Source organism: Heliangelus exortis, chromosome Z, assembly GCF_036169615.1.
Source record: "Heliangelus exortis chromosome Z, bHelExo1.hap1, whole genome shotgun sequence".
Lineage (NCBI taxonomy): Eukaryota > Metazoa > Chordata > Aves > Apodiformes > Trochilidae > Heliangelus > Heliangelus exortis.
In genome coordinates, this window is record NC_092454.1 from 29,832,336 (window position 1) to 29,860,055 (window position 27,720).

Here is a 27,720-nt window from a genome sequence, read left to right on the forward strand (position 1 = left end):
TTAAACTTTTCTACAAATCAATAATTTAAAAAAAAACACAACTTAAAGGTTATTCTGCAGCCCCTATGTCTGTCTAATTGCTCGTTGGTTGAAGGGTTCATGGAACACCAGAGCAACCCAGTTTCTGCTCTCTGCACCTGAACTGAACCTTCCTACAGGAGTGACCTGGTCACTGGGTGCTTTCAGTTACTCCTGTTGAAACTTTCCCACTCTAATTATATAGTCAACAAATTAGTTTATTGAGATGTAGATACAATACTAGAGTCATAGAGGTTCTGGTCACCTGAGTGCTTGCATAGATGTAGTCTTAAATGTGTCAGTTTGTGAGTGCTTTACCCTTTAGTATTATTAGTTAAGCTTGAAAATACTTCCTTAAAGTAAGCAAGGGATATCAGAAATCACTTAGCCACTGGTGACGTATTGTAGATTCCATGATGGAACTGAATTGCTGTTAACAATTGGTAATACTTAACGTAGCCTGGCTACCTCCTTCTCTCCCCAACGTAGTTAGGCTTTCATCAGTGGAAGGAAACCCTAGCAAATTAAGGAGGAGGTGGTGTAGGAGCTGCAGTGGCATAACTATGCTCCCAGGATAGTAGGCTGTGCTAAAGCAGTCGTACAAAGCTGGTTATTCCAGCTCTGCAGCCCAATTCTGCCAAAAGAGAAGCACAAATTAGCAGTATGCAGGACAGACTTTTGCTTATGCTGTGTTTGTATATGCATAATATGTAAAGTGTGTATGTCTGTATGTCCATTCTACTTCCAGCACATAAATTTATAGTTGTTCATACGAGCTTTTAAAACATTGTTTTCATTGCTAAAATAGCTCATTAAAACCACATCTCCACAGATATATGCTTTTAGAGTTAAAAATTTTTTCTCCTATACATGTTCTTGTATTTTGTATAATTACAGCACACTTATCTGAAGTATTTCACAAGTATGCTTTTGGGTAATACTGGTAGGAAATTAAGTAATAGCTGCTTACCAGCACTATTGCACAAGAGTGTAAAATGTTAATGTGATGTTCAGAGATCTGATGTACCAAACATACTTTTGGCTGCTTTGTTCCCGTGACCTTTATGCTCTCTGGATAATACAGCAGCCCTGTAATGATGCACATGTTTTCCTTTACACAAATGCCAGTAACCTCTTGAGTAGGGCACTTGATTCCGGTTTTGATTGGTGGTGCCTATAATGGACAGTGGTAGTGTAGCCAAGCCAAATTGGCCGTCTTTGCTCTTTACAGTGCCAAAAACTTCAAAGCTTCTTCCTTTTAGAACTCTAATGTAACACAAGTTCGTTTTTCTTCATATCATCAAACTTAATTATTAGCAATAAGCAACTGCTGGCAGGAATGGCGCATCACATGGTTCCATTTCTGCTTTAGAAAAGGTCAGCATACGGCATAAACACTTCGCTGTATTATGCAGCCTTGTACTCTGATCACAAAACACATGCTTCAGAAAGCATTATGCAATGCTATACTCACTGATTAATAACTGCTTGCACAAGAAGTTTTTCATTAGCCTGAATGCTAGCATCCTGGGAATGATTAACTTTGTGACATAACTCTCATCACGTAAAATGGAAGATTCAAATATAGCCTCAAAATAACATGTTTCAGAAATAACTGAACATTTTCCTGCTTAGTACTGTGTACAGTACATGATTAACAACTACTTTAAATCTTCAGAATTAAATAGAAAAGCCTTCTTGTGAGAACTGAAAACAAGATTTATTTTTAGTATTCAAAGTTTTACCCAAGATGAATTTTTGCACAGAGCAGCATCTCATTCGCAATGTTTTCCCTCTGCTTGTGTAAGTTTGAATTTCCTGAGAAAAATCTGTGCCAACTATTTTTAGTGTTCAGCCAGTGAGTTAAACAGAACAAGTAAAATCTAGTCCTTTTATAGACCAGCAACTGCATGTTTGTGAAGTGACTCAGTCCATTGTGCTCAGTATGATAGTGCATACAGTTGTGTGCTTAAATCAGCATGGTTATAAGCAGAGTAAATTCTCAATTATTGACCTTTTTTTTCCAGGCAAGAGTAAGAAAGCACAATGTTCCAAATGAAGCAGCTTGTGAACTAACAGTTTGAACATTGCCATGTATTCACATTTATTCTTGTATCACAGATACACATTAAGGATGTACAAAAGAGGAAAAGCTTATAATACGAGATGTGCCTCACTGTATTCCTCCACATATGAAGATTGATCCTTGTCTTTAAAGTAATGTCATTTGCCACCAACTGTCTATGTTTCAACAGCTTTCTTAAGGAGAAAGTTGGTTTGCCTGTTTGGAAGTTCCCGATCAGTTTGCATGAGAAAATAACTGTATTAGACTTCTACTTATTGGTTTGCCTGTAAATATCAGACTGAAAAAAAATTATACCTGCTTTTTGAGTGTCTCCTGTAAGCAGTCCTGCTCATGAGCAGTCACATTAAATAAAGATACTTAAAGTCCTTATAATAGGGGCAATCGTTTAAAATGTTCCTGTGTTCGTGCATGTGTGCCATTTCTTCAGAAATAATCTGTACTGAGAGCAACTGAAGAAAGTAAACATTGACCTTCATTATCTTCTTTAATTTTTGCCTTTTCCTGCATTCCAACCTACACAAGCAGTAGCAAAGGCTAAAGAAAATGGGCTCTGAGTAAGCATTAGCTACCAGCATGCCCTCATTATAGCTGAGGGCTCTTATTCTGGCTTAGCCTACGTGCAGAGCCAGCTAGTCTTTCAGCTGTGATGACGAAATGCCGTGCATTTCTTCCTGGAATAGTTCACAGATAAGAGGCAACTTGCTATGCTGAAGTTTCAGATGAACTCCACTAAGGGTTTCAAGACTCTCTGTCACAATTATGTCAGGTCTCTTTAGCAACCAATTCATTTCAGACACTTCTAAGAGAGAAAGGGAAGAGATGTTAGTGTGTTTTCCCTTGTGGTTTCACTGATTAAATGTTACAGGATATGACAGGATAGTTTATACATGACCTGAATTTATTAATTTTAAGTAAAACTAGTGGTTTCTCTCCTGAAATTCGCGTCTGTAGTCCCCTAGGTCTACTTATAACTTGAGAGAATAAACAAAAAGCTTCTGTCTGTAATATGCTGCTAGAAAGGTTCTGTGTGCAAACTCAGTTGCTGAGTTCCTTGAACTCATTCTGGGTCTGGCAAAAGTTGAGAGTTTTCAGAAACTTGCTGTGAAAAGAAGTTAATGGAGCTGATTTCAGATGAGCCCAGCGCTGATGGGAGGACCTCTCTGTGAGATCTTTTTGCAGATTTGGTGTCTGGGTGATTCCATGCACTATCAAAACCAACTTCAGTGTGATCAAACAAATCACTGAAGTGTCCAGACTGTGAAAGAAAGAAGCATCTGTAAGTTGTTTGGTTTGTTTTTTTGTTTTTTTTTTAAGACCAATCAATATCCTTAGTAACAGCACTTATTTTGAAGAAAGGAATATATTGCCTGGATTGTGGATCATGTGCAGGCTACAGAGCTATTTTGGCTCACCCTTAGACAATAACTGCACATTTATAACCTGTGATATGCCCCATTTCCACTCATTAAGGGTAACATCAACTCAGTTGCAACTCAGGCAACTCAGTTGCCTTTCCACTGGCTCTATATGGCACCTTAGATAGAAGTAGTAAGTAGGATGGACAGTCTTATGATGATAAATCTGAGTGAATTGCAGCCTATATAAATACTTTATATGGAAAAAGAAAAGAAAAATACTGATGCTGCAGTTGTTACTAGCAGGCCCGTTAAATGTTAGACGAATTATTATCACAAAAATTCTGATCCACCAACTTTAAATATGAATTATGAGCATCTCTGTTTTTGAACTGCTGCTGTCATGAGCTTTGATTTCAATTAAATACCGTGATGACAAATTTGTTAGCAATGGTGCTTGGTACATGCTACTACTTCCAAAGCTACTTACTTATGTAGAATTGGTTTTTGACATCCTACATGTTGTTTGTGTTTTGTATTATTTTCTGTCTTTAGAAGCTTTGATCTTAGTAGCTGAAAAATGCATTGTTTTTTCATGGAGTATTATGGGGGGAAAAACTGCAGTGCTTTTCTTGAAAATCATACTAAAAACATAACTGCTTTTTTGTGATTCAAAAACTTGTAATGCTTTAAGCTGAAATTGCTATAATACAGAATTTATCATCTTTACTGAAGTCACAGAACCAGTGAACATATTCTTACCAGTGTTCATACTAGTGAAAGCTTCTTTCTCCTCCTCTTTGTCCCTTGCCACCTTTTGCCCACCCTGTCCTTCAGTTTCTGCTGCTGTTGCCCATGGCATCCCCTGTTGAAGAGCTGAGTGTGCAGACCATGCTTCTCTACCTCTTTCACCTGCGTTTTGCAGTGTGTAAATGTTCAAAAGATTCAGGTATGGTGGTCACTTTGTTTCCTAAGGATATGGATGCATGGGTAGAGCATGGGGGGTGACTGTGGGGCTAGGTTTCATTTTGTTGTGCAGTCATTCTAGCTGTCAGAGGCATAAACTCAGCTGCTAAGGACTGAGAAACTATGGTGACAGACTTCAGGCAGTGAGCAAGCATTCAGATCCTGGATCATCTTTAACAGACCTTGTGATTCATTGTCAGAAGTATCCGAAGTAGCTGGACACAAACCAGCTCAGTTTTCTTTACGTGCATCTGCAAATCCTAATTACAGAATAGATGTGATGGGAATTTTAAAAAGAAATAAGTCATTCCCTAGAAACCAGAATTCATTCCTACCGTAAGTAAATCCAATTTAAAGTAAGAAAGGGGGAGAGTCTACACTGTACCCTAAATGTCAGCAACATTAGGCTATTCTAAGAAATAATAGCAATAGCTGTTGCCAGTCAGTCCTTCTTGACTGAAATGTAAGCAGCTCATGCTGTTGAATTAATAACTGATTAATAGCTATATTGAACACTTGCAGGGATGTTATGGCCCTGCAGTATTTTTTTAAGAAAATGCATAGTTGTGACTATGAGTCTCACTGTGGGGAATGTAAGAATTGAGGGTGGGCTTTTTATGCCTACTATTTATACTTAAGAGAATTATTTTGTTGCTAGAAGCAGATGGTGGTTTTAAAGCCCACTGCTATTTTGGTGTATGTTTAAAAAAAAAAAAAAAAAAAAAAAAAAAATGGCCTAAAAATAGACCCATGTTACCATATCCAGCAAAAATGTTTTGTCAGCTCTTTACTCTGCTGGGCTGAAAACAAATCTGTCAGCAATTTCTTTGGGTTAAAGTATCTGAACACTTCAGGGGGGAGAGGGTGTAGGGTTCTTTATGTTGTTTTTGTTTGTGGGTTTTTTTTATAGAAAGCATTTTAAGTGGTTTTGTAACAGGGTCTATTTAAAGCTTAAAGTATCAATAAATTACCATCTGTTGTTGTAGAGACAGTATGAAATTGTTGAGACCTGTACTTCAAATAATACTGTGGATCAACTGCACGAATTATACTTTAAAAGTCTGATTGAGTCTGAAATCAGCCTCTTTAGCTCTGCTGGGACAGACACTAAAATCCAGCCCATTTTCTGTAATTATGAAAACAAAAATGAGAGGGAGATTTGTGCAGTAAAAGAAAATAACACTAGTAGTGCATCTTAGTCAAATAGGGTTCTTATGTCTGCTTTATAATAATTTCTTGGGATAAAAATGTGGTTTGACAGAGGTACTGAAAGAGAAAGGAAAAAGACTTCTGGATTTTTTTTTGCACTTATGGGTGGTTGATACAGCAAGAGACTAATTGCCGTATTTTCAGTGTTTTCTTATTTTGGCATAATTGTTGATATAAGGAGAAAATGTAAGGGTTCAGGTAAAAGAAGGTGGTATTTGTTATCTTGTGTAGCATTTGGACATGTCCTAGAATGATGTATGCAGACAGCTGAACCAAAACCAGATCTCTGAGGTAGGGATTTCACTTTAATGATCTCAGTGCAAACTATTTTGTCTGGCAGCATTTGTGTATTGGAGTTACAGCTCCTTAGAGTCACATCCCGTGAAATATTAAGGGTCCTCTCTGTTTGTTGAAGACTGGCAAGACCAATAATTCCCCAAATCAAGACTTTATTTTACTGCTTCCGTGGAGTAAGTTCTGACTTCCTATCTGTTGGTGCCTAGATAGATTTAAGTGTGGTGCTGGCAGCAACAATCCCTCTCCATTGACTCTGGAGGCAACTGGAGCTCTGCAGTTTGACCTTTCAGTTCAGCCATACATTACATGCTTAGAGCAAGCCAAATGGCACTTCTTACCAGAGAATTCAGCACATGCTTAAGAGCAGACCTTCCTTCAAACCCTCCTGTATTTCATATGCAATGCTTAGTTTGAAAAACTGTCTCTGTCAATATGCTGCAGTACTGTTGGCAGCTGTTGTGCTGCAAGGTGGTATCAGTTGAGCTTGAGACCAAATTGACTGAAGTATGCCTGGAGAGGACTTCCAGAGTATGCAAGCTGTCATATAAAGGAAAGGTGGGAGAAGACACTCAGATACATACAGTGAGAAGTACACTTCCCTCCTGTTTGCCAAAGACCCAAAACTCTGTGCCAGACCTCCTGTATCTTTACTTGTCAAATCCCCCTCCTGATGACCCACACTGAGTGTGCAGTGCTGTGTGTGATCCTTCCTGATGTTGCTTGTTATAAGGGAGATTTTACATTTGTGATATGGGTATGCCAGGGTCATGGAAGTGCTGTAGATTTGAGACCATTCCAGGAAATGGTCCTATCTGATGTGGTATGTATATAGATAGTTTGCCGTCAGTTTGTTGTTCCATATTTTAGATATATAATTGTGGACTGATCAGTGCCAAGCATGTCTGTTCATGCAGTGGAACTGCACTGTGGCCTGTTCCAGGTCTGGCTTTGTGGGAAAAAGCAACTACTCCTGCCAGGACAGCCATGTGATTTACTGTGATGCTTATTCTGAAGCAGTCTGATGTTTAAGTTCACTGCTGGTTAACTTCCCTAGGCACAACCACATGGTTCACTATGATTTTGTGATAAACTTTGGTTATGCAAAGTCAGCTGTTATCTGAAGAAAGAAATTAAAGAGGATTTAATTAAAGAAAGAGAAAGATGAAGTCAGAAATTGTTTTTATGTGAATGCTATGTCATTCACTCACCTTAATCCAATGATGACCTTAGAAGAAGCAAAAAAGTCACTAAAGAAATAAATTCTTTCTTTCTTGGCAGTAGGACTTGCTTTGCAAACACGAACATTTGGCATGGACATTTTTCTCCTCAAAACTAAATTGAAAACTGAGGAAAAGAATCAAATCAAATTTGAAAATATTGAGTTGCACTGACCCAAACACAAAATAGCTGAAACCAACAAGTTTTGCATGTCTTAGGAGAAGAGAAGGCTCATATCTGCCTTCCTAAAAAGAGGTACAGATTTTCTTTTTCAAGGTTTACAAAGTGATCTTCACTTGAAGAAAACAGAAAATCAGCAGAAATTAAACTACGCAGATCTTATTGTACTTTGTGTTTTTTTTAAGGCCGAAGGCAGATGATGGGTATATAAGTGTGTTTGTTTATTGATGTGCATGTGTATATACATGCATGGACACGTGTAAGTGCTTTGCAACGTCTTCAAGTCTCCATCATGTGTCAGTATCTCCAGGTGCACATAAGCCATCTAAACCCTGCAGCCTTAATTGCATAATGCAGCTGTATTACAAAATACTACCACACCAAGATCTTTTACATTATTTCATAACAAAAAAGAAATACCATTACAGAACACTTTTACCCTTAAGGGAACATTACTAATTATTTAAAATATTGTCTCTGTGTGTTTGCATATGGTGTATAGGGATATATGAACCTCGTTATGGAAAAATGTAGAGGTGGATTAAGGCAGGATCCATGGGATAGAGCCCCAAGGTCAGAGAAGTTTCAGTTGACAAGAATTTAAGCAGAAAATGTCAGCAGGCTTGATTAGAGTGAGCTTATTGGGGTGATATGTACCACTTGAGGCAAAAGCACCTCTTTTGAAGGGGAAGCAGCAGTGTGAGAGAGACTGCCATAGATCAGATGACAGGTCACATCCAGAAGGCAGCTTTGGTAGACTGCAGATGTTTGAATCTCTAAGTGGAGCCCAGACACTAGTATTGAACTTCTGCCTTCCCTAGAAAGCAAGTAGATTTTTGACTTCTGTAACTGTTATCTGTCTCCTCTATTCAAATCCATATTTGTTTCTTGCTACAAAGCAATAGGATAGTTGCGTGGGTTACTGTCTGTGCTCTTTGGTGTTAAAGATATTTTTCAGTGTGTAAAATTTCATTTTATTTTTCATCAGTGACAAGAAAAGTACCTTAGTTCTTGTTTCTGCAGTTTCCTTCCTGTGGGGGCTCACTCTTTTCTACTTGCATTCATGCATGCCCAATGCCCAGATCAGGAACTTGCTGGTTAGTAGAGCAATTCCAGTGTTCTGAAGATTCACCCCTCTAGTCTGAGGCACCCAGTATGTTTTCTTGTAAAATTACGAGTTATATCTCTTCAGGAAAAAAGTGGTCCAGTTGTCCCATATCCAGGGTAAAACCTGTAACAGGTCCAATATTGCTGGGAAAGAAAGTGGTGGTGGCTATTGTTTTTTATATCAGCCTGACGCAGTGAGTGGAGTAGATGTATACTGTCCTACAATGTGTTAGACCTAGCTTCTTCAAGGGAGCTCCTTCTAGATTTTAGGACACAGGCCTTGGCCTGAATGAGGTGTCTAACCAACTAGACCAAAAAATTTATATATTCAACACAGTCCTTATGCCTTAATGGACAAACAAGGGCTGAGTATTTTGTTCTTAGGATTGTAATGGGGGTGTGCGGTCTTTTTTTTTTTTTTTTTGTCTCTGAGAGTCAGAGTTTGCTTGAGTTTAGGATTTGCAAAACACTGGGTTAGATGCATATTTAGGCCTAATTCTTCCAGAATTTTCTCAGCATCCTAATGATGATGAATAGGAGATATAAAAGGCTGTCTGTGAAGTGTGTGGAACTCCACTAGAAGACAGTGATGATGTCTGGTGTAAGAGTGGGAGATACAGCACATTGTAGCAATAAGCCCTCAAGATTTTTAAGTTAAAACATGCATCTGGTGTGAAATGTAGGGTTTTGAGTGCATTTCAGGGCTTTTTAGTCATCTCTCAAGCATTCTAAATTAATATAGTGAAAATAATAATTAATAACAACAACAACAACAACAATAATAATAATAATAATGATAATGAAAAAATCCCTGCTAGTGATACATGAAATAGCACCTTCTTTCTCATGGAACACAACTAGGAGGGACTGTGCTCAGAGGTCAGAGCAGGCTGTGGGTGATGGATGAGGGGAGTCTGTCCACATACTCTTTATGGTTCCACTGTCCTAAATTCTCACCCTCTGAGCTGGAACAGGGGCTTGGGGGTAAGGGTGTTAGCTTGGTGAAGTGGAAATTTCAGTATTAGTCAGGGGAATTCCCCTCACAGGACAGGAAATCCCTTCTTGGGTAGGTATAGTAAGGGGTTTGGGAGCAAATGTGTGCTCCTGACATCTTTCTCCTGTAGCTGAGCTGTACTGAGAAAGGGGTCTTTATGGTGTAGCCTAGAGCTTTGGAATTCACACTAGAAATCAGGATACACAAGTTGCTTCTGAGCTTGCTGTTGTGCTCCACACACAAAGAAGGTGAATATTCCACACCAGAGGGATGACAGGACTTATTTCATCTTCAGTATTTCATCTTCAGGCTTTCCAATGCAAAGTAAAGCAGCAAGTACTCCTTTTGCAGGGCATTGTTGGGAAATAATCTGTAGTTGTGCTCACTGTCACAGTTTAGGCCCAGCTGGTACCAACCAGGCCTCTGCTTGCTCACCCTCAGGGTGAGGCAGGAGAAAACCCCCCCATGGGCTGATGAATTGAGAGAAGGATAGGGAGGTTTTCATTCACCAGGTAGGTGATAACAGGCAAAAACCAGACAGACTCAGCTTGGGAAGAAAAAGAAAACTAATTCAATCTAAAAGGAGAAAGACAAAACATGGCCAGAGCTTACTACCTTCCCACACACACAAACCCCTCCCTTCTTCCTGGGCCCAAATCACTTCACTGCCGCCTCCCCCTCAGCAGCACAGGGGGACAGGGGGTGGGGGTGTGGGGTCAGTTCACTGGATGTTCCTTCTGCCGCTCCTTCCTCCTCAGGGGGAGGACTCCTCACATTCTTCCCCCCCTCCGACGTGGGGTCCCTCTCATGGCAGAGAGTCCTTCAGGAACCCCTCTGACATGAGTCCCTCTCACAGGTGCAGTCCCTCAGGAACTGCTCCAGCCTGGGCTGCTCACGGGTTCATGGTCTCCTTTGGGAACAGTCACCTCCCCTGCCACGGGGTCCTCCATGGCTGCAGATCCACATCTGCCCCTATCCATGATCCTGCACATGGCTTCAACTTCACATCTGTCATGTGGACATAGCAATGCTACAAATCCACATTTATGCCACCATGGTCCTTTGGGGACTGCTTCACCATGCTCCTCCATGGGCTGCAGGGGCACAGCTGCCATTTCACCATGGGCTGCAGGGAAATCTCTGCTTGGGCACCTGACCCCCCACCTTCTTCACTGACCTTGGTGTCTTTTTTGCATATTTTACTCTCAGAAGCACATCTAGGTTCCCATATCTGCTTGGCCTTGGACAAAGGCAGAGCAGAGATTGGAACTGAGGGAACTTCCAGCAGCCTCTCACAGGACCCAGCCCTTTGCCCTTCCACTTGCAAAACACCACTGCACTAACCCAAGACACTCATTCACCTGTTTCCACATAATACAGGCTTCTTGTGAAATACATTAGAATGTATGTTATTAGAGAAGCTCACAACTGAAATTTCTCCATGATTTTGACAGACTTAAATCATGTGGCAGCTAGCACTATCCTAAGTTTCCCATGTTTCTGATGCATCTCTTGCAATTGTTGCTGGCTTATGAATCCCCATGCTTCCTCCTTCCTGCAGTCCCTTCTGGGCACCTCTAGACCTTGGCTACCTGTAAGATGTTGTTTGACTGACCATTCAGAAGACAGGAGCTGCCAGCTGTTGGGACGTGGGATAAGTGTTTGTTTGGCAACAATGGATCAAAACAGTAACTTGGTATAGAATTCCTGACCCGTTTGTTTTTCTCTCCACCTAAACACAAGCATACCTCTGCAGGTAGGAAAGGTGGCAGAGCCAGGATTATTCAAGTTACGAATAGCTACTAATAGAAAAGTTTTTGTAAAGAACTTGTTACAGTTGCAGCTGACAGTCAACTAACTTGAATTTGTGAGTGACAGAAGAGAGTTAGAGATGCAGCAGCTGAGAGACAGTTTGCTTTTAGAACACAGATGATGTGGCAGCACATTCCCCCTTTCATTACTGTTTCTCTTCAGTAGGTTTCTCTTAACAGTGTTCTTTGAACTGGCTTGTAGAACTGCACTAGTCAATTATTTCAGTAGTCAAATCTACAACTTCTGCCATCAACTATTTATATTACCAGTGTTTTCATAATTGAAACTGAGAATAAAAGACGTGTACACACCAAAAAATGTTGCATAATTGTGTATGTAAGCTATCTGCAGAAGAAATACACATATACCTATGTCTATTTAATATAAGTATGTAAAATAGAAAATCACACAGACTGTTGCCATTCTCTTCTCCAAGTCATTTAATACTGGATTTATAGTGAGTGCACAGCTAAAGTTGAATCCAGATATTACTAAATGGGTCAACTTGTTCAGATGCCATTTTTATCTATATGCTACTAGTTTTCTATTACTGGTTTAGGCTAACACAGCAAAAAGCACCCATCTGTGCTCACGCTGTATGCTAAAATTAGCAAATGTTCATTCTTAGACTCCAAGCAAAGCAAACACTGTTTCATAGAAAAGCTTTATTGAACTACAGATCAGTTCTCTGATATCTTCTGTCTTCAAGTCAGCACACAGCGTTTTCCCACAGAAGCAACTCCAGGTGGCATAGCATTACTTGAGATGTCAGCAGCTCTCAGAAGAAAAGTATCCTGTGGATAGCACTTGGGTCTTGTTTATACCTCTTCCCTATTAGATAACAGGTCTGTTTAACAGTAAATATTGTGTGGGACACAGTGTTTGGTAGTATTAGAAGATGTCAGTGGCTTTAATGACTGGAATCATCTTATTCCCATTCAAAATGCAGCATGCCTTAAATTTAGCATTAATATTTTTGAAGTAAATTTAGAAGAATTGACGCAACTGCTCTTCACATGAGCAATAGCTTTGCATTTAGCTGAAGTGATAATTCCAAGAAGGAATTGTGGCACATTAATTTCACAGACTCAGTCACTCTTCCAAACTGAGACAAAGGGTCCATATATTGATCTGAGGGTCCATATATATACTCATACTTTCCCAGGGTCCTGCCACAAGACTCTCCCAAGTTCCCCCCACCAAGGTCCAGTGTTTTTCCACTGTTTTTCAGTAGTTTTCCACCATCCCTCTGGTAAACATGGTACTTCATTTGCACATTCCTTTCTTATCACTCATGTTACCTTTTCCACTTCCCACAAGGAATGATGTGTAATTCTGTGAAATACACATGAATGTAGTAGATAAATTAATAAATCTTTAATAGATCTCTATTAAACGTAGACACTAATACATTCATTAATATGCAAGTAATATAGTCACAAATATACCAGTATGCTCATCTGTACCTGCATAAATGAAGTGTATTTTGAAGAATCTTTATGGGAAGAGAACAGCCTCTGTAACTGGGTTTTCAGCTGTCTCATCATGACCAGGAAGTGAACTTGGACTTCACATGTGACTTATCTAACAACTGCTGAGCCTAGCATCTCCCATCAACTTCAAGTCTGAGAGCACAGTAGTTGTTAAGCTTTCCTGTTCCGCTGTAGCACATCCCTGCCTCTGGATCTGGGAGAACTGTTCAATTCCCATCATTATCCTCTCAGGCTTTTCTTCTGGTGAGGGGTGTCCAGTAGTGATGTGTTTTGTTCAGGAGCTGATTTACCTAATCTAGCTGTATTAGAGCAGCAGTGTGTTTCGTAAGATCAGCACACAAGTTGTGCTGATCAAGACCACTGGTGTGTGTGAGTTGCCAGATTACAGCTATCTATCTCCACTCAGTCAGACTGACATTTTGCAGGGTAGGATATCTGTGTTCTGACTTCGGCCAACCAGTCAACATTTAGCACTTGTAACTACCATCTCAGTCTATAAATTACAGACTCAGCAAAACCCCGGTGCATGATCTGGCAGCTGGATTCTTCTTTTCAGAGAAAGCACTCTTCCATCCACTGTAAATACATAACACAAAATTTCAGAGTCATTCTCAGCTTCCTTTTTCAGTCATCATTGCTTCTTTGCACTCATGTAGTGTCACAATAAATACAGGAATGCTCCTGTTCTTTATCCTCATGCTTGGGAAGGAGGAAGATCAGAAAGTTGTGAAGAACTAGTGATAAACACAGAGGAGAAATCCCTGCCTTTGCCTTGAATCAGAGGCATAACTAATCTGGCTTGAATGTGTAGATTCTTGCCTGTCCCTTAAAATAGAAGCTGGGTGTGGTGGTAGTACTTGCTGAAAGTAGAACCTGTACTTCCTAAAAATAAAGTTAATTTATCAGTGTAAGCACTATGGAGTACCAGTATGTAATCTTCTCCATCTCTAGTGGAATTCAGAGCTCCTTGTCATTGGTCAGGATGAGGCTGTGAAACCCAAGTAGATATATTTAGCAGCTTTCAGTAAAATGAATTCTTGCAAATCTGACTCTTGCTTCATCATCAGACATTGTCAGGACATTTTGCCTTTATCCTGCTGTTTTGTTTAAAGGACATAATGCAAGAAATATTTTGCTTGTTTGGAGCTCTATTGAATTACAAGAATTGAACAGAAATCCAAATACAGAAGTATCTAAATATGCATAATATTAATTGTGCATACATAGTAGACTGACTGCTTACATTAGTCCTTCGAAATTATTCTTCCTCTGAAAAAGATGAATTGGAAATGTTCTCATTGTGCAAAAACTTACGCATGACTTGACTTCATGATGTGACTTCACCATTTGTGGAAATGAAGTTAACTGACCACATAAAACTTAGTAGGTCTGGGACTTTCTTGTACTTAATTTTACTCTTCAGAATAAAAAAAAGCATGCTCAGATCTTGAAGTTAATTTACATTACTTCTAATAGAACACTATAGTTGATAGTGTATATCAACTCTATAGCTGATAGAGTTAAAATTAAAGGATAGGTCTTAGATTTGTGTTACATGGTTTCTTCCATCTCCTCCTGTTTCTTTCTCAACTATAGTGTTGCTCATACCAGTCAGTCAAACTGTGATTATGTACTTGTTTCATTAATGCACAGATTATATTCTTTTTGTTTTAGCTGACAAATTTCTATTGTTTCTGAACCTAGTCCATGTGGCACGTGAAGCAAAAATGACTCACACAAAGCTCTGTGTTGGGGTGCTAAATGTTTCTGATACCTGCAGCAATGTGCTTCTGAAGTATTTTAAATAAATGAGCAGTAATGAGTACGGAACTATCCTCATCACATTTCCCAGAATAGAATATTTTCTAGTGTTTGTAATACTGAAATTTCTATTTCATCAGTGTTTTATTAAAAGATCTTTATCAAAGATATCTTTTCAGTGTTACTTTCTACTAGTGTCTACTTTACCCCAGCTCATCTCTGTCTTGTACATTGACCCAAGGTGTCCTGAAGTGGAGAGGAGAGCCAGACAGCAGCTGACTGAGTGTGATACCAGGAGGTCTTTTCTAAAACTAAACCTAGGATAGTTTCAGTTTTGAAGGACTTCTCACTCTGATACCAGAAGCATCTTTGGAAAAATGGAGAATATTGCTTAGAGTCCATGAATGTAGCTCTTCTTAGTATTATTAGTGTTAACTGAGATTAACTTGAAGGCATTAGGATTGCTGTTTCTGACCTGGGCTGTCTGCCAGAGCAGAACTGGTTGGGGTGCTAGGGTGCCTGAATATTGTCTGTGTCTGTGTCTGAGACAGGACCGTAGGCAGCTTGTTGGATCACCAGCATGCTCCAAACCTGTACTCCAAAGCTGATGGACTGATAACATCATTAAACATTACATAAACACAACATTAGAACTGAAGTCTTGTTATCCATGAGATCTCAAAATTAGTGCCACTTTGATTGCTTTTGTGCTAGAAAGGAGGAATTTGGTTTTTACCATCTGTAGCACCAACTCTGTATCTCAAAAACCAGTACTTTATTCAAACAGAAGATGTTAATATACCACAGCACATAAAGTGGTATTTTTGTAGAGATATGTTACAGAACCATTCAGCTGTGGCTTGTGGCCTTAAAGTCTGGTCTTTTATTTCCTCTAAATATACTCTATTCTGTTTTCTGCATGTCGGTCATGTTGAATAAGCAACAGGCAGTGGGCACAGGGCCCAGGACTCATGTCCCTTGTATAATTTAAAACAAAATAGGCAACTCTGAATAGTGAGGTTAAAATGCTATCAAGGGCTTATTCTGGAGTAACAAAGCTGGAATTAAGGTGCCAGAATCCCAAGCTGCAGCCTCTAACGCAAAATATGCTCAGAATTTTCTTTCTGCATATGATATGTGCTATTCTCTCAGCTACTTGGTATCATTTGTATAACAGCCTCACTTTTCAAATTTCTTGTTGTTCTGCCTCAAGTTCCTTCTGAGCCAACTCCCAGCCTCTCTCTTCTGATCCCCTCTTTGCTGTCCCTTACCAGTGCACTTTTCTCTGCCATTCTGCTCCAGCCTACCATGGCCAGGGTCCTCTGTGTTGCCCTGGCATTAGTGCTGTGCGTAACATCAGAGATACAGGCATGGGCAGTGATGCACTCAGTTCTGCCACCAACATTTTTACTGAATAGTGCCTCAGCCTATGAACAGTCCCTCAGACTTGGCATTCAGACTTTCGTAGGATCCAGCTCCTAATCAATCTTATGCCTTTTGTATACAATGTGCCTGTGTGCTGTGAATGAGAGAGATAGAATAGGCTCCTATAAGAGTAGATTAGCAGACTCTTCCAATTTTCTGGCCTGATAGTATCAGCAGTAGAACTGAATAATTCACCAAAGTAACGCTGCTACTGCAATTAAAAGGAAGGATTATTTGCAAATGCTCTTAAATTATTGTGGATCACACTTCTGAGAATACATTAGAAGGCCCATTTTGTGTTATACCTTTCTTAATTCAGGGCTTAATTTATTTAAATTTTGTGGCTGTCCTGATTTGAGCCAGGATAGAGCTAATTTTCTCTCTTGTAATTTTGCTTTCAGCTAAGTCTCTTATATGTAGTCGCACTTGCTGAAATTAACAGCAAGTTTCTTGGTCAGTGTCTGCTTCTAGGACTGATAGCACTCGATGTTTGTAGTTATGGCTAGAGAATGTTATGCAGAACCAAGGCCACTGCTCAGTTCTGAGGAACATCTTGTGCTCTGGAAAGAGAAAAGGAGTAAAGAGGTCACACCTTCTTCAGGGACGAGCGGACAAGATAAATGACCAAAAGTGAGCAAAAGAGTATTCCATCCCATACACATCATACTTGGTATAAATTTGAGGCACCACAAGGGTCGATTTCACCCTTCCCTTTGGTCCTCTTCACCTGTCCCTGTTTGCTTCAGCATCCTGGGAGGATTCTGTCCATTCTTCTGCCCCTTGTCCCAGCCCTTGCCAGCCTGAATCTGTGTGTTCCTGCCTCCAGCTCCCGACCGCTGCTGACTCCAGGAGTCCAGCCTGGACTTTCCCAGGGCTGCCCTGCAGCCTTGGGGGTGATGTGAGCGTTGCTGGGGGAAAATGGAGAGGAACACTGTATTGTTTTTTCTGTATATTTGTATATATTTGATATTTTTTCCTTTTTAGCATTACTGTTTTATTGAAGCTGTGTAGTTCAGTTTCCAACCCATAAGTCTCTCTCCCTTATTCTCTCTCCTTTCATTATCAGGGAGGGGAGAAGGATTAATAGAGAGCATCTGTCATGCAGTTAATTGCCATCCCAGCTTTAAAGTGTGACAGTGACCTAACTGTCCAAAGGTATGGTTTGGTGCTCTTGATACTGCTATGCCAAATCATTGATGTCTTCTCCAAATCCAGAGTCAAACAGATATTGCTGGTGGGCTGAACAGTGATGGTTTGTACCTGGGACAGACCATGGGTTTTGACATGAATGGTGACATTCAGAGTTTCCCTTCTGCTCATGTCCCACTTCTAGCATGTGTGCTGCCAACTCCTGGCTCTGGTAATTAAGAAAATACACCTGCCCATCAAAAAAAAAGATGGATTCTGAACATATACGAGAAAACCAACTCTTATGATGTCATCTGCTAACAATCAATATGTCATGAATGTGCTAGATTTTTAATGAACTTTGAAGTCTTCCTAGGTTGCATTGGTATTGTTATTAGTAGATCAGTATAGTTATCTACCTGTCAAACTGAAGAAGTACGGTTGATTATTTTCTTCCTAGCCTCTCCTTGCTCCTAGAGTGCAGTATTTCAGAGAGAATTTATTAAATTAGTTGCATAAGGTGGCTGTTGATCCCTCTGTTTTCATTTTATCTGAAGTTAATTACATTTCTGTGATGTTTTCTGGTTTGAATCTTAAATTCTGTGATGCAAGTTAGTATATATTAAGTTTCTATTTTTTTCCATCAGTGAACATTACACCAGATATGGACATGTAGGACCCTAAGAAGCCGAGGGAGTTCTGCTCTCATTTGACAATTTTAACTTTCATGACTGAGAATTTCAGATAATTTTTTAGGGTTGTGTATGTGCTGTTTTGGGTTTAAGATCTGAGAAAAACAGGCTTATGCAACTTAGTTTGCATAAGTGCAGTGAGTCATTCACTTTTTTGCATGTGTCTGTGTGTGAATTGTGTATGAATGTGTATGTTTTCCTTGAAAAAGTACTAATGTGAATGCTAAGAATATATCTTCCCTGTAAAACAAAACAAAAATGTTCCTATTAGTCAGGTCACTGCTTTTGTGTGATGTCTTCTCTTAGATACTGTTCTCCAAGAAGGTATTTTGATGATTCTTCTTAAGGCTCTGGTTCTTCACTGGCAAAGTTTATACTGGTATATGAAGGTGTAAAGGGAAGACCAGGTAGCTCTATCTTTCCCCTTACATGGGTAGTGCTGTGAGTAACTGCATGTGATAATGTTCATTACATATATGTCTATTTCAAATATATGTGGGTTTCAAATGTAGCTTCTGCTTTATTATATTTCTTCCTATTGTCTAGGGAAGACTCTTTTAGAGCAGAGTACCTCTGTGCATTGTGGGAAGAACCAATGGGATAAAACTGTCTGGGTTAAAAACTTGCTGGGTTAAAAATTGTCTGCATGGCTGGGCCCAGAGAATTGCAGTCAACTGAGTTAAATCCCTCTGGCAGCCAGTCACCAGTGGTGTTCCCCAGGGCTCAGTTCTGGGGCCGGTCTTGTTCCAATATCTTCATCAATGAGCTAGATGAGGGGATTGAGGGCTTCCTCAGCAAGTTTGCAGATGACATTAAGTTAGGTGGGAGTTTTGATCTGGTTGGGGGTAGGAAGGCTCTGCAGATGAAGCTGAAGGCTTGGGTACTGTGTTCATTTCTGTGCCCCTGGTTACAATAAGGACATTTAGTTGCTGGAACGTGTGTAAAGAAGAGCAAGAAAACTGGTGAAGAGTCTGGAGAACAAGTGCTTTGAGGAGAGGTTGAGGAAATTAGTTCAGTTTTGAGAAGAGGGGGCTAAGGGGAACTTACAACACCTGAAAGGAGGTGTTTGTGTCTTCTCTTCCATAAATAATGATGGGACCAGAGGATATGGCCAGAAGTGGTGCCAGGAGAGGTGAGGCTAGATATTAGGGAGAATTTCTTTACTGAGAGAGTAGCCAGACACTGGAACAGGCTGCCCAGAGAGATTGTGGAGTCACCATCCATGAAGGTATTTAAAAAACATGTAGATGTGGCACTTCAGGACATGTTCTAAGGGGTGTGGTAATTTTTTTCTGGGTTGATGGTTGGACTTGTTCTTAGAAGTCTTTTCAAACCCATAACAGGTCTTTGTCATACTGTGAATTTTGGGCCTTAAATCCTTCTCATATCTATCAGACACAGTTAGCAAGCATACTCCATCAGGCAAACTTACAATGAGGTCCGCTGGAAGGCTTCATCTTTTTTGTCACTTGTTCATAACTGTATGATCAAATGTACTGTAAATATCTGGCTGCATTGAGTTGGAGTTTATTTGTTTTAATGCAGCTCCAGGTATTTAGTGGAAGTACAGTGTAAATTCTAGAATTGATATTTTGCTTTTCATTTATATTTTTCTTCTGTGTTTTCCTTGATATCTGATGGATCGTCCTACATAACCAGACTTGGAAGTCTTTAGAGGAGACTCCACAAGCTCTCTGGGCAGCCTGCTCTAAGTGTTCTGTTACCCTCACAGTAAAGAAGTGTCTCATCATGTTGAGGTAAAACTTCCTATATTCTAGCTTAAACCCATTGTTCCTTGTCCTATATGTGGGCACCATCAAAAAGAGATAGGCCTCATTCTCCTGGCACTCACCCCTCCGATATTTATAGACATTAATAAGATCCCCTCTCAGCCTTCTTTTCTCAAGGCTCAACAGCCCTTATTCTCTTAAGTCATTCTTCACAGAAGAGATGTTCAAGTCCATTAATCATCCTCATAGCTCTCTGTTGGTCTCTCTACAATAGATCCCTGTCTCTCTTGAACTGGGTAGCCCAAAACTGGTTACAGTATTACAGGTGTGGTCTCACCTGGACAGAGTAGAGAGAGAGTAGAGCTTCCTTAGATCTGCTGGACACAGCTTCCTGGGGTCTCTCAGCCTTACCTCGTAAGACAGGTGTTCCAGTCCCCTGATCATCCTTGTAGCCCTCCATCAGACTCTCTGTAGTATATCCCTGTCCCACTTGAACTGGGGAGCCCAGAACTGGACACAATACTTCAGATGTCATCTCACTATGGAAGTGTAGAACCTCCTGCTGGAGATATGAGTAATGGGAGCCTCTTAACAAAAAAATCATACAGCGTATTTTTTAACATGCATTCTTGTGCTTTACTTATTTAAGACTTAAATTTGCTGGTCCTTGACATAGCCCTTGAAGCCCTCTTCTTATCAGTTCTCTGTCCATAATATGCATGATCCTTGTGCCCATGCTTCATAAGTCTATTCCATGTATTGTCTGTAGAAGTAAATAATACAATCTAGGCACCTTATTGTACCCATACATTATGTATCGGTGTATCTGGAGCTTAAAAAGTCTCACTAGAAGGTGAATGTCCACTAAAAGGATATCCTTGTAATGTTACATTTGTGCACACTCCAATCACAAGTATAAAAGTCTCAAGAAATGGGAGAGACTAAGCACAGAAGAGACCATATCGTTTATTCAGGGAAATATACCCTCTCTTCTTAAAAGTCACAGAAGCCTGAGTTGAAATGAAAGCTTATCTTCCTGTTATTGCCATTTTTCAGGCTTTTTCACATATTTTAGTGCATAATCAAAGATTTCATTACTTGCAAAAAGAAACAAACAAGTAATTTATAGGCAGGGCATTAAAGAAAAGAACAGAAGCTTTACAAGGCTCAAATTAGTTTCCCTCTGTTTTTCTGTTTTTCTGAATCATCATCTGACTGCTTGAGCACCACTCACTAGAGCTTAATTTTAATAATTTCACAGGAGTTCAACACAAACCAAGTTAACTTTCTATAACCATGATAAATTAGGAATAATAACACTTGAAGGGACCCTTACGAGACAAATCCAGTTGCCTGGAGTAGAAATCTATGTCACTGCACTACTGAGTATTAATGTAAGGTATCAGGAAAGTGCTGTATTTCAGATAAATTGCCCTCTCCCTGCAGAAGTCAAAGGACTCATCCTGCCCATGGCCATGTGTTTGTTTTGAGCTTAATCATAGAATGGATCATTGAATGGATAGGGTTGGAAGGGACATTAAAGATCATCTAGATGCAGCCCTCCCTGCATGGGCAGGGACACCTTCCACTAGACCAGGCTGCTCAAGGCCCCATCCAGCCTGGCCTTGAACATTTTCAGGGAGGGGACAGCCACAACTTCCTCGGACAACCTGTTCCAGTGTCTCACCATCCTCAAATAAAGAATTTCTTCCTAATGTCTAACCTAAATCTCCCCTCTTCAAGTTTGAAACCACTCCCCCTTGTACTGTCACAATACACCTGTCTAAAAAGCCCTGCCTCAGCTTTCTTGTAGGTCCCCTTCAGATATTGGAAGGTTGCTATAAGGCCACCTCGGAGCCTCCATTTCTCCAGGCTGAACAACCCCAGTTTCCTCAGCTTGTCTTCATAGGGAAGGTGCTCCAGTTCTCTTATCATTTTAGTGGCTCTCCTCTGGACACATTCCAGGAGCTCTCTGTCCTTCCTATGCTGGAGACTCCAGAACTGGACACAGTACTCCACGTGGGGTCTTGTAAGAGCAGATTAGAGAGGGAGAATCACTTCCCTCTGTTGGTTGTCTGTGCTTCTTTTAATGAAGGCCAGGACACCACAGGCTTTCTGGGCTGCAAGCAGACATTGATGGCTCGTGTTAAGCTTCTGGTCCACCAAGTCCTTCTCCTCAGGTCTGTCCTCAATCTTTTCTCCTCCCAACCTGTATTTGTGCATGGGATTGCCTCAACCCAGATGCAGAACTTTGCACTTGGCCTTCTTCAACTTCATGTAGTTTTCATGAGTCCACTTCTCAAGCCTTTCAAGCTTCCTCTGGATGGCATCCCTTCCCTTCAGTGTGTTGACTTCACCACACAGTTTAGTGTCATCAGCAACCTTGCTGAGGGTGCATTTGATTCCGTCCATGTCACCAACAAAGATGTTAAACAGCAGTGGTCCAAGTGCTGACCCTTGAGGAACACCATTTGTCACACATCTCCTTTTGAACACTGAACCACTGATCACAACTCTGTGGATGCAGACATCCAGCCAGTTCCTTATCCAATGAGTGGTCTATCCATTGAATCTGTATCATGCCAGTTTACAGATCAGAATGTCGTGCATCAGCTTGTCTGAACTCTGTCAGTGATATGTCTTCTGTGCATAAACTAGAAAGTTTGTTAAGCTTTACATTTTAATGTGTTCTTTTCTTACTGAGTACTTTTGCCTCTTGTTCATTCTAATGGAATTTTTTTAATATTATCTTCTATATAGTAGGAAATTAGACTCTATCTTTTCTGGGTATCAGCTGAAATTTACACAAAACATATGCTTCAAGTAGCCTCAGCAAGTCAGTGTTTATGATTACTAACAGCAGGTGGACAATAGCATAATAGATAGCATGCATATTGGTTCATTTCTAAAGCTTCTTGGAAAAGCTTCTGCAAAATACCAGTGTGCCCTGGATAATTTCATAGAATCGTACAATATGTTGAGCTGGAAGGGACCAATCACGATCAAGCCCAATTCCTGTCCCTGTGTAGGGTACCCCAAGAACCACACCATGTGCCTGAGACCCTCATCCAAACACTTCTTGAACTCAAGGCAGGCTTGATGCCATAACTACTTCCATGGGGAACCTGTTCAACTGCTCAACCGCACTCTGCGGTTGAAAAAAAACTTTTTCCTTAAACTTAACCTAAACTTCCCCCAGAACATCTTCCCACCATTCCCTTGGGTTCTATCATTGGTTGACAGAGAGAAAAGGTCAGTGCTTGTTCTTTCTCCTTCCCTAGTGGAGAAGCAGTAAGCTGGGATAAAGTCTCCCCTCAGCCTCCTGTTCCCCACACTGAATAGACAAAGTGCCTTTATCTACTCATACATCTTTCCCTCTAAACCCTTCACCAACCTCGTAGCCCTCCTCTGGACACTCTGTAGTAGCTCTATGTCCTTTCAGTACCGTGGTGGCCAAAACCACACACAGTACTCAGGATGGGGCCGCACCAGTGCAGAGTGGAGTAAATCACCTCCCTTGGCTGGCTGGCAGTGCTGGGCTTCATGCACCCCAGGCTCAGTTGTCCCTCCTGGCTGCCAGGGCACACTGCTGGCTCGTGTTCAACTTGCCATGGACCAGAACCTCCAGATCCCTTACTGCAGGGCTGCTCTCCAGCTTCTCATTCCCCAGGCTGTACGAATATCCAGCGTTACTGTGTCCCTAGTGCAAGATCCAGCACTTCTCCTGGTTAAACTTCATAAAATTGGCAATTGCCCAGCATTCTAATCTGTCTAGACCCCCTGCAAGGCCTCTCTGCCCCTGGGAGTGTCAACCACTCCTCCTAATTTGGTGTCATCTGCAAACTTAATTGGTAAGCCTTCAAGTCCTAAGTAATTTCTAAATACATTAAAGAGAACTGGCCCTAAAATGGGTCCCTGCTAGTGACCAGTCACCTGCCTGATGTGAACCTACTTATTATGACCCTTTAAACCCAACCCGTCAGCCAGTTGATCATCCATCACATTATGTACTTTTATTTATTTAGAAGTGTACTGTGAGAGACAGTATCAAAGGCCTTTCTGAAATCCAGAAAGATTACATCAACTGGCTTCGCTTGGTCAACTAGGGGGGCTACCTTGTCATAGAAAGAAATCAACTTAGTTAAGCAGGATATTCCTCTAATGTACCCATGTTGGCTGGGGCCAATGACTCGGGGTTTTTTAGGTGCTTTTCAATAGCTCCCAGAATAATCTTCTCCATAATATTACCAGATACTGAGGTGAGACTGACAGGCCTGTAGTTACCAGCGTCATCCCTGCTGCCCTTCTTGAAGACTGGGGCATTTGCCAACTTCCAGTCAACTGGTACCTCTCCACATTTCCAAGAGCATTGAAAAATCGTTGAGAATGGTTTTGCTATGACCTCTGCCAGCTCTTTAAGCACCCTTGAATGAATCCCATCAGGCCCCATTGATTTATACGGATCCAGCTGGAGCAGCAAATCCCACACAAGTTCAGGGCTGACTGGGAGATTATCATTTGTACCGTCATGGTTCACTAACCCAAGGTTCTGGAGGTGCTCAAGCCCATCATCAGTGTTGAAGACATCATGAAGTGAAGAAAGCATAAAACATTTCTGCTTTGTCTATATCCCTATTTATGAGGTGTCCATGATCATCAAGTAATGGACCAATATTGTTTCTGGCCTCCCTTTTTCCATTAGCATATTTGAAGAAGTCGTTTTTATTATCCTTCACATTGCAGGCCAGCTTCAACTCTAGTTGAGCTTTAGCTGCATGGATTTCTTCCCTACAGGGGTGAACAGAATCTCTATAGTCCTCCCATGTTGACCAGAATTGCTGGATATCAATTAAATTGAAGTCCCTCATGAGGACAAGTGCAGATGACTTGGTGGCATCCTGTAGTTCCTTAAAGACTCATCAGTTCCCTCATACTGATAGGGTAGCCTATAGAAAACTCCCATGACAACATCTGTTTTAAATGTTTGCCCCTTAATCCTCACCCATAGTCTCTTAACTGCGCGATTGCCAGCTACAAGCTTCACGCATCCCAGCCCTTCCACTGTATATAATGCCACTCCCCCACATCTCCTGGCCTCTCTATCCCTCCCGAAAAGCCTGTAACCATCCATCATGGCACACCAGTCACAAGACTCATCCCACAAGATATTCCTTCTGATTTCCTGTCAGGGGGAATCAAGAAGAGCATTGTTTTGTTCCAGACATATCCTTTCAGTGGATTTTGGGCACTAATTTAGCAGGGGATATGGAAGCCACCCCATGTACATGTATCAAATTACATTAACAACCTATCAGGAAGAAAATATTCAACATCACCAGCTCTGGTCTGGGGCACATGAACAGGTTTGAAATAGTGCATATGAATAGTGCTTTTTATGGGTATGTGAGAGAGGAAAAATAACCTTCAGCAACCTATTGTTTGAAACTTTTTCTTGAACCATTTTTTTATTTTTTATTTGTGACTCAAATACTGCCATGATTAAGCCACAAAATTAAGAAAATGTGCTTTGCTTTTGCTGGAAACTAACATTGTTTTTCTCCAGGCATTCAATCACTTAACTCGGTTGTCTTTTTATGTTATTTAAATGTGATACACATTAGTAAAACATAAGTAGTTGAAGAATCATATTGCAGAATGGCTCTTGAGAGAGAAGTATGTTATAAACATTTTTACTAATGGAATATTTATGTTAATGTAAATTAACTCCATAAGGGTGGCAAATTCTTTGAAAGGTGAACGTGAAGTTCCTGCTGCACAGTGGATACTTTTATTATTTTGGTAATTGTATAGTACAAAGTTTGGTGTACAGACCTCTGCTGTAGCCAACAAGAACTTCGGAAATGCAGTTTGGTGACCTTCAAGAATCAAAGCCTGCCATACACTGAGAATATACTGCAGGTTTGTGTGATGCTGAAGACAGGAAGGACAATTTTGCAGAAATAATTTTAATTTTTTTTAAATTTTAGAGCTGTGGTCTGAGAAAAAAATGCAAAATTAACTGAATCTGTAGGAAAGTAGAACAAAACAAAGATCTATAGCTGGCAGGTATCAAATTTAATTAGATTTCTGGAGATAGTGATAATTTTTGAGTGAGTGATAAGTTGCTAAGAATATTAGTTGTAGAGACATAAGAATGGCAAGAAAAACTACAGCTATTTTCATCTCTATTTCCTGTAATCTAAGCTACGGGCATTTGCCTGGAGGAATGAGATCTGACTAATGATGGAGTGATACAGGAGCCTGGTAGATACCTCGCCTCTGAAGCATTTTTATAGTTACAGCTGAACTCAAGACCCAAGGGTTTTCCAGAGAGCTGTCTAATGCAGGCTGCCCCACTGAAAGCAATGGCTTTGTGGCCCCTGGCAGGCAGCAAACTCTGGACTTTTGTATGTCCCTATGTATATATACATAGGTGTAGATACACCTATGCCTTTATATATGTGTTGTAGAGAGCAATAAGAGTTCCCCTCCTCCTTCTCTTCTCCAGACTAAACCCCAGTTTCCTCAGTCGCTCTTCCTAGGACATGCCCTCCTAGCCAGCCCCTCACCAGCCTCATAGCTCTTCTCTGGATGTGCTCCAGGACCTCAATGTCTTTCTTATACTGTGGCGCCCAGAACTGAACACAATACTCAAGCTGTGGCATCACCAGGGCTAAGTACAGGGACACAAATCACTTCCCTACTCCTGCTGGATACACTGTCTTCGATACAAGCCAGGATATCATTGGTCTTCTTGGCCACCTGGTCACACTGCTGGCTCATGTTCAGCCATCTGTCCACCAGTACTCAGACTGTTCTCCACCAGGATGCTTTCCAGCCACTCTTCCCCAAGCCTGTAGCATTGTTTTGGGTTATTGTGACCAAAGACCCAGTACTTGGTCTTGTTAAACCTCATATCACTGACCTCAGCCCATTAATCTAACCTGTCCAGATCCCTCTGCAGTGCTTTCCTACTCTCAAGCACATCAACACTCATGCTCAATTTAGTGTTTGCAAACCTGCTGACGGTGCACTCAATCCTCGCATCCAAGTCATTGATAAAAATATTAAACACAAACTGGCCCCAATACTGAGCCCCAGCACACACTGCTTCTGCATGGCTGCCAGTTGGATTTAACTCAGTTTATTAAAATTCTTTGGGCCCAGCCATCCAGCCAGTTTTTAAGCCACTGAAAAATCCACCTGTCTATTCCATGGACCATAAGTTTCTCAAGAAGAATGGTGTGGGGGATGGTGTCAAAGGCCTTACTGAAGTCCAGGTAGACAACATTCACATCATAAAAGGAGATCAAGTAGGACCTGCCTTATACTAATCCATGCTGGCTGGGCCTAATCTCACCATTATCCTGCACTTGCGATATGAGCGCACAAGAAGAGCCGCTCCATGATCTTCCCCAGAACCAAGATCAGGCTGAAAGGACTGTAGTTCCCTGAATTTTCCTTCAAGCTCTTTTTACAGATAGAGGTCATGTTGGCAAGCCTCCAAGGGGAGGGAACCTGAAGGGAAGTTGTAGAAAGGCTGGTGTTGGTCTCTTCTCCCAAGTAATTAATGACAGGACAAGAGGAGATTGGGTTTAAGTTGTGCCAGTGGACATTTAGGCTAGATATTAGGAAAAGTTTCTTTACTGAAAGAGTAATGAGGCGTTGGAATGGGCTGCCCAGGGAGGTGGTGGGGTTGCCATCCCTGGAGGTGTTCAAGAAACATTTAGATGTGACACTTCAGGATACGTTTAGTAGTTGTGATCATTTGACTATGGCTAGAATCAGTGATCTTGAAGGTCTTTTCCAGCCTTAATGGTTCTATGATTCTATGTTGTACAAACTTGAATCCTGCCATGAGAAAGCTGAGCATGATGAGGGATGGCAAAATGGAAGAGACAGATGTACCTTCCTTTGGAAGACGGTGCAGCAGCCAGCAGAGCCACGGCTGATGTAATAGTCTACAGATCTATTTCTGTGTTCTTGTGCATAGAGGGAGACAGAAACCCTGGAGGCTAGGGAAGAGCAAAGTCCAGTGAAGTTGTGCCCAGTGTTTCTAAGCAGGTGGGCATTCACCCAGCTCCCTGTTTTGAAGTCCCCTACCAAATAGTAGAACAGTCTACTAAAAACCTTTCTATCTTTGGGGGTTTAGTTTGCTTGTTTGTTTTTGCAGCATGCAAATTTTGTATTACACAAAGCGCTCTTTTAACTGTGCTTTATTAATTCAGGAACAGCAGTGATAAGATCTG

At 40.9% G+C, this 27,720-nt stretch overlaps 2 protein-coding genes across 13 annotated transcripts in view; both read left to right on the top strand.

Moving 5' to 3' along the window:
* Positions 1 to 27,720, top strand: part of NFIL3 (nuclear factor, interleukin 3 regulated) — a 513,505-nt gene that overhangs the window by 141,122 nt on the left and 344,663 nt on the right. The window lies entirely within an intron of this gene.
* AUH (AU RNA binding methylglutaconyl-CoA hydratase) overlaps positions 1 to 27,720 on the top strand; it is a 159,943-nt gene that overhangs the window by 102,643 nt on the left and 29,580 nt on the right. The window lies entirely within an intron of this gene.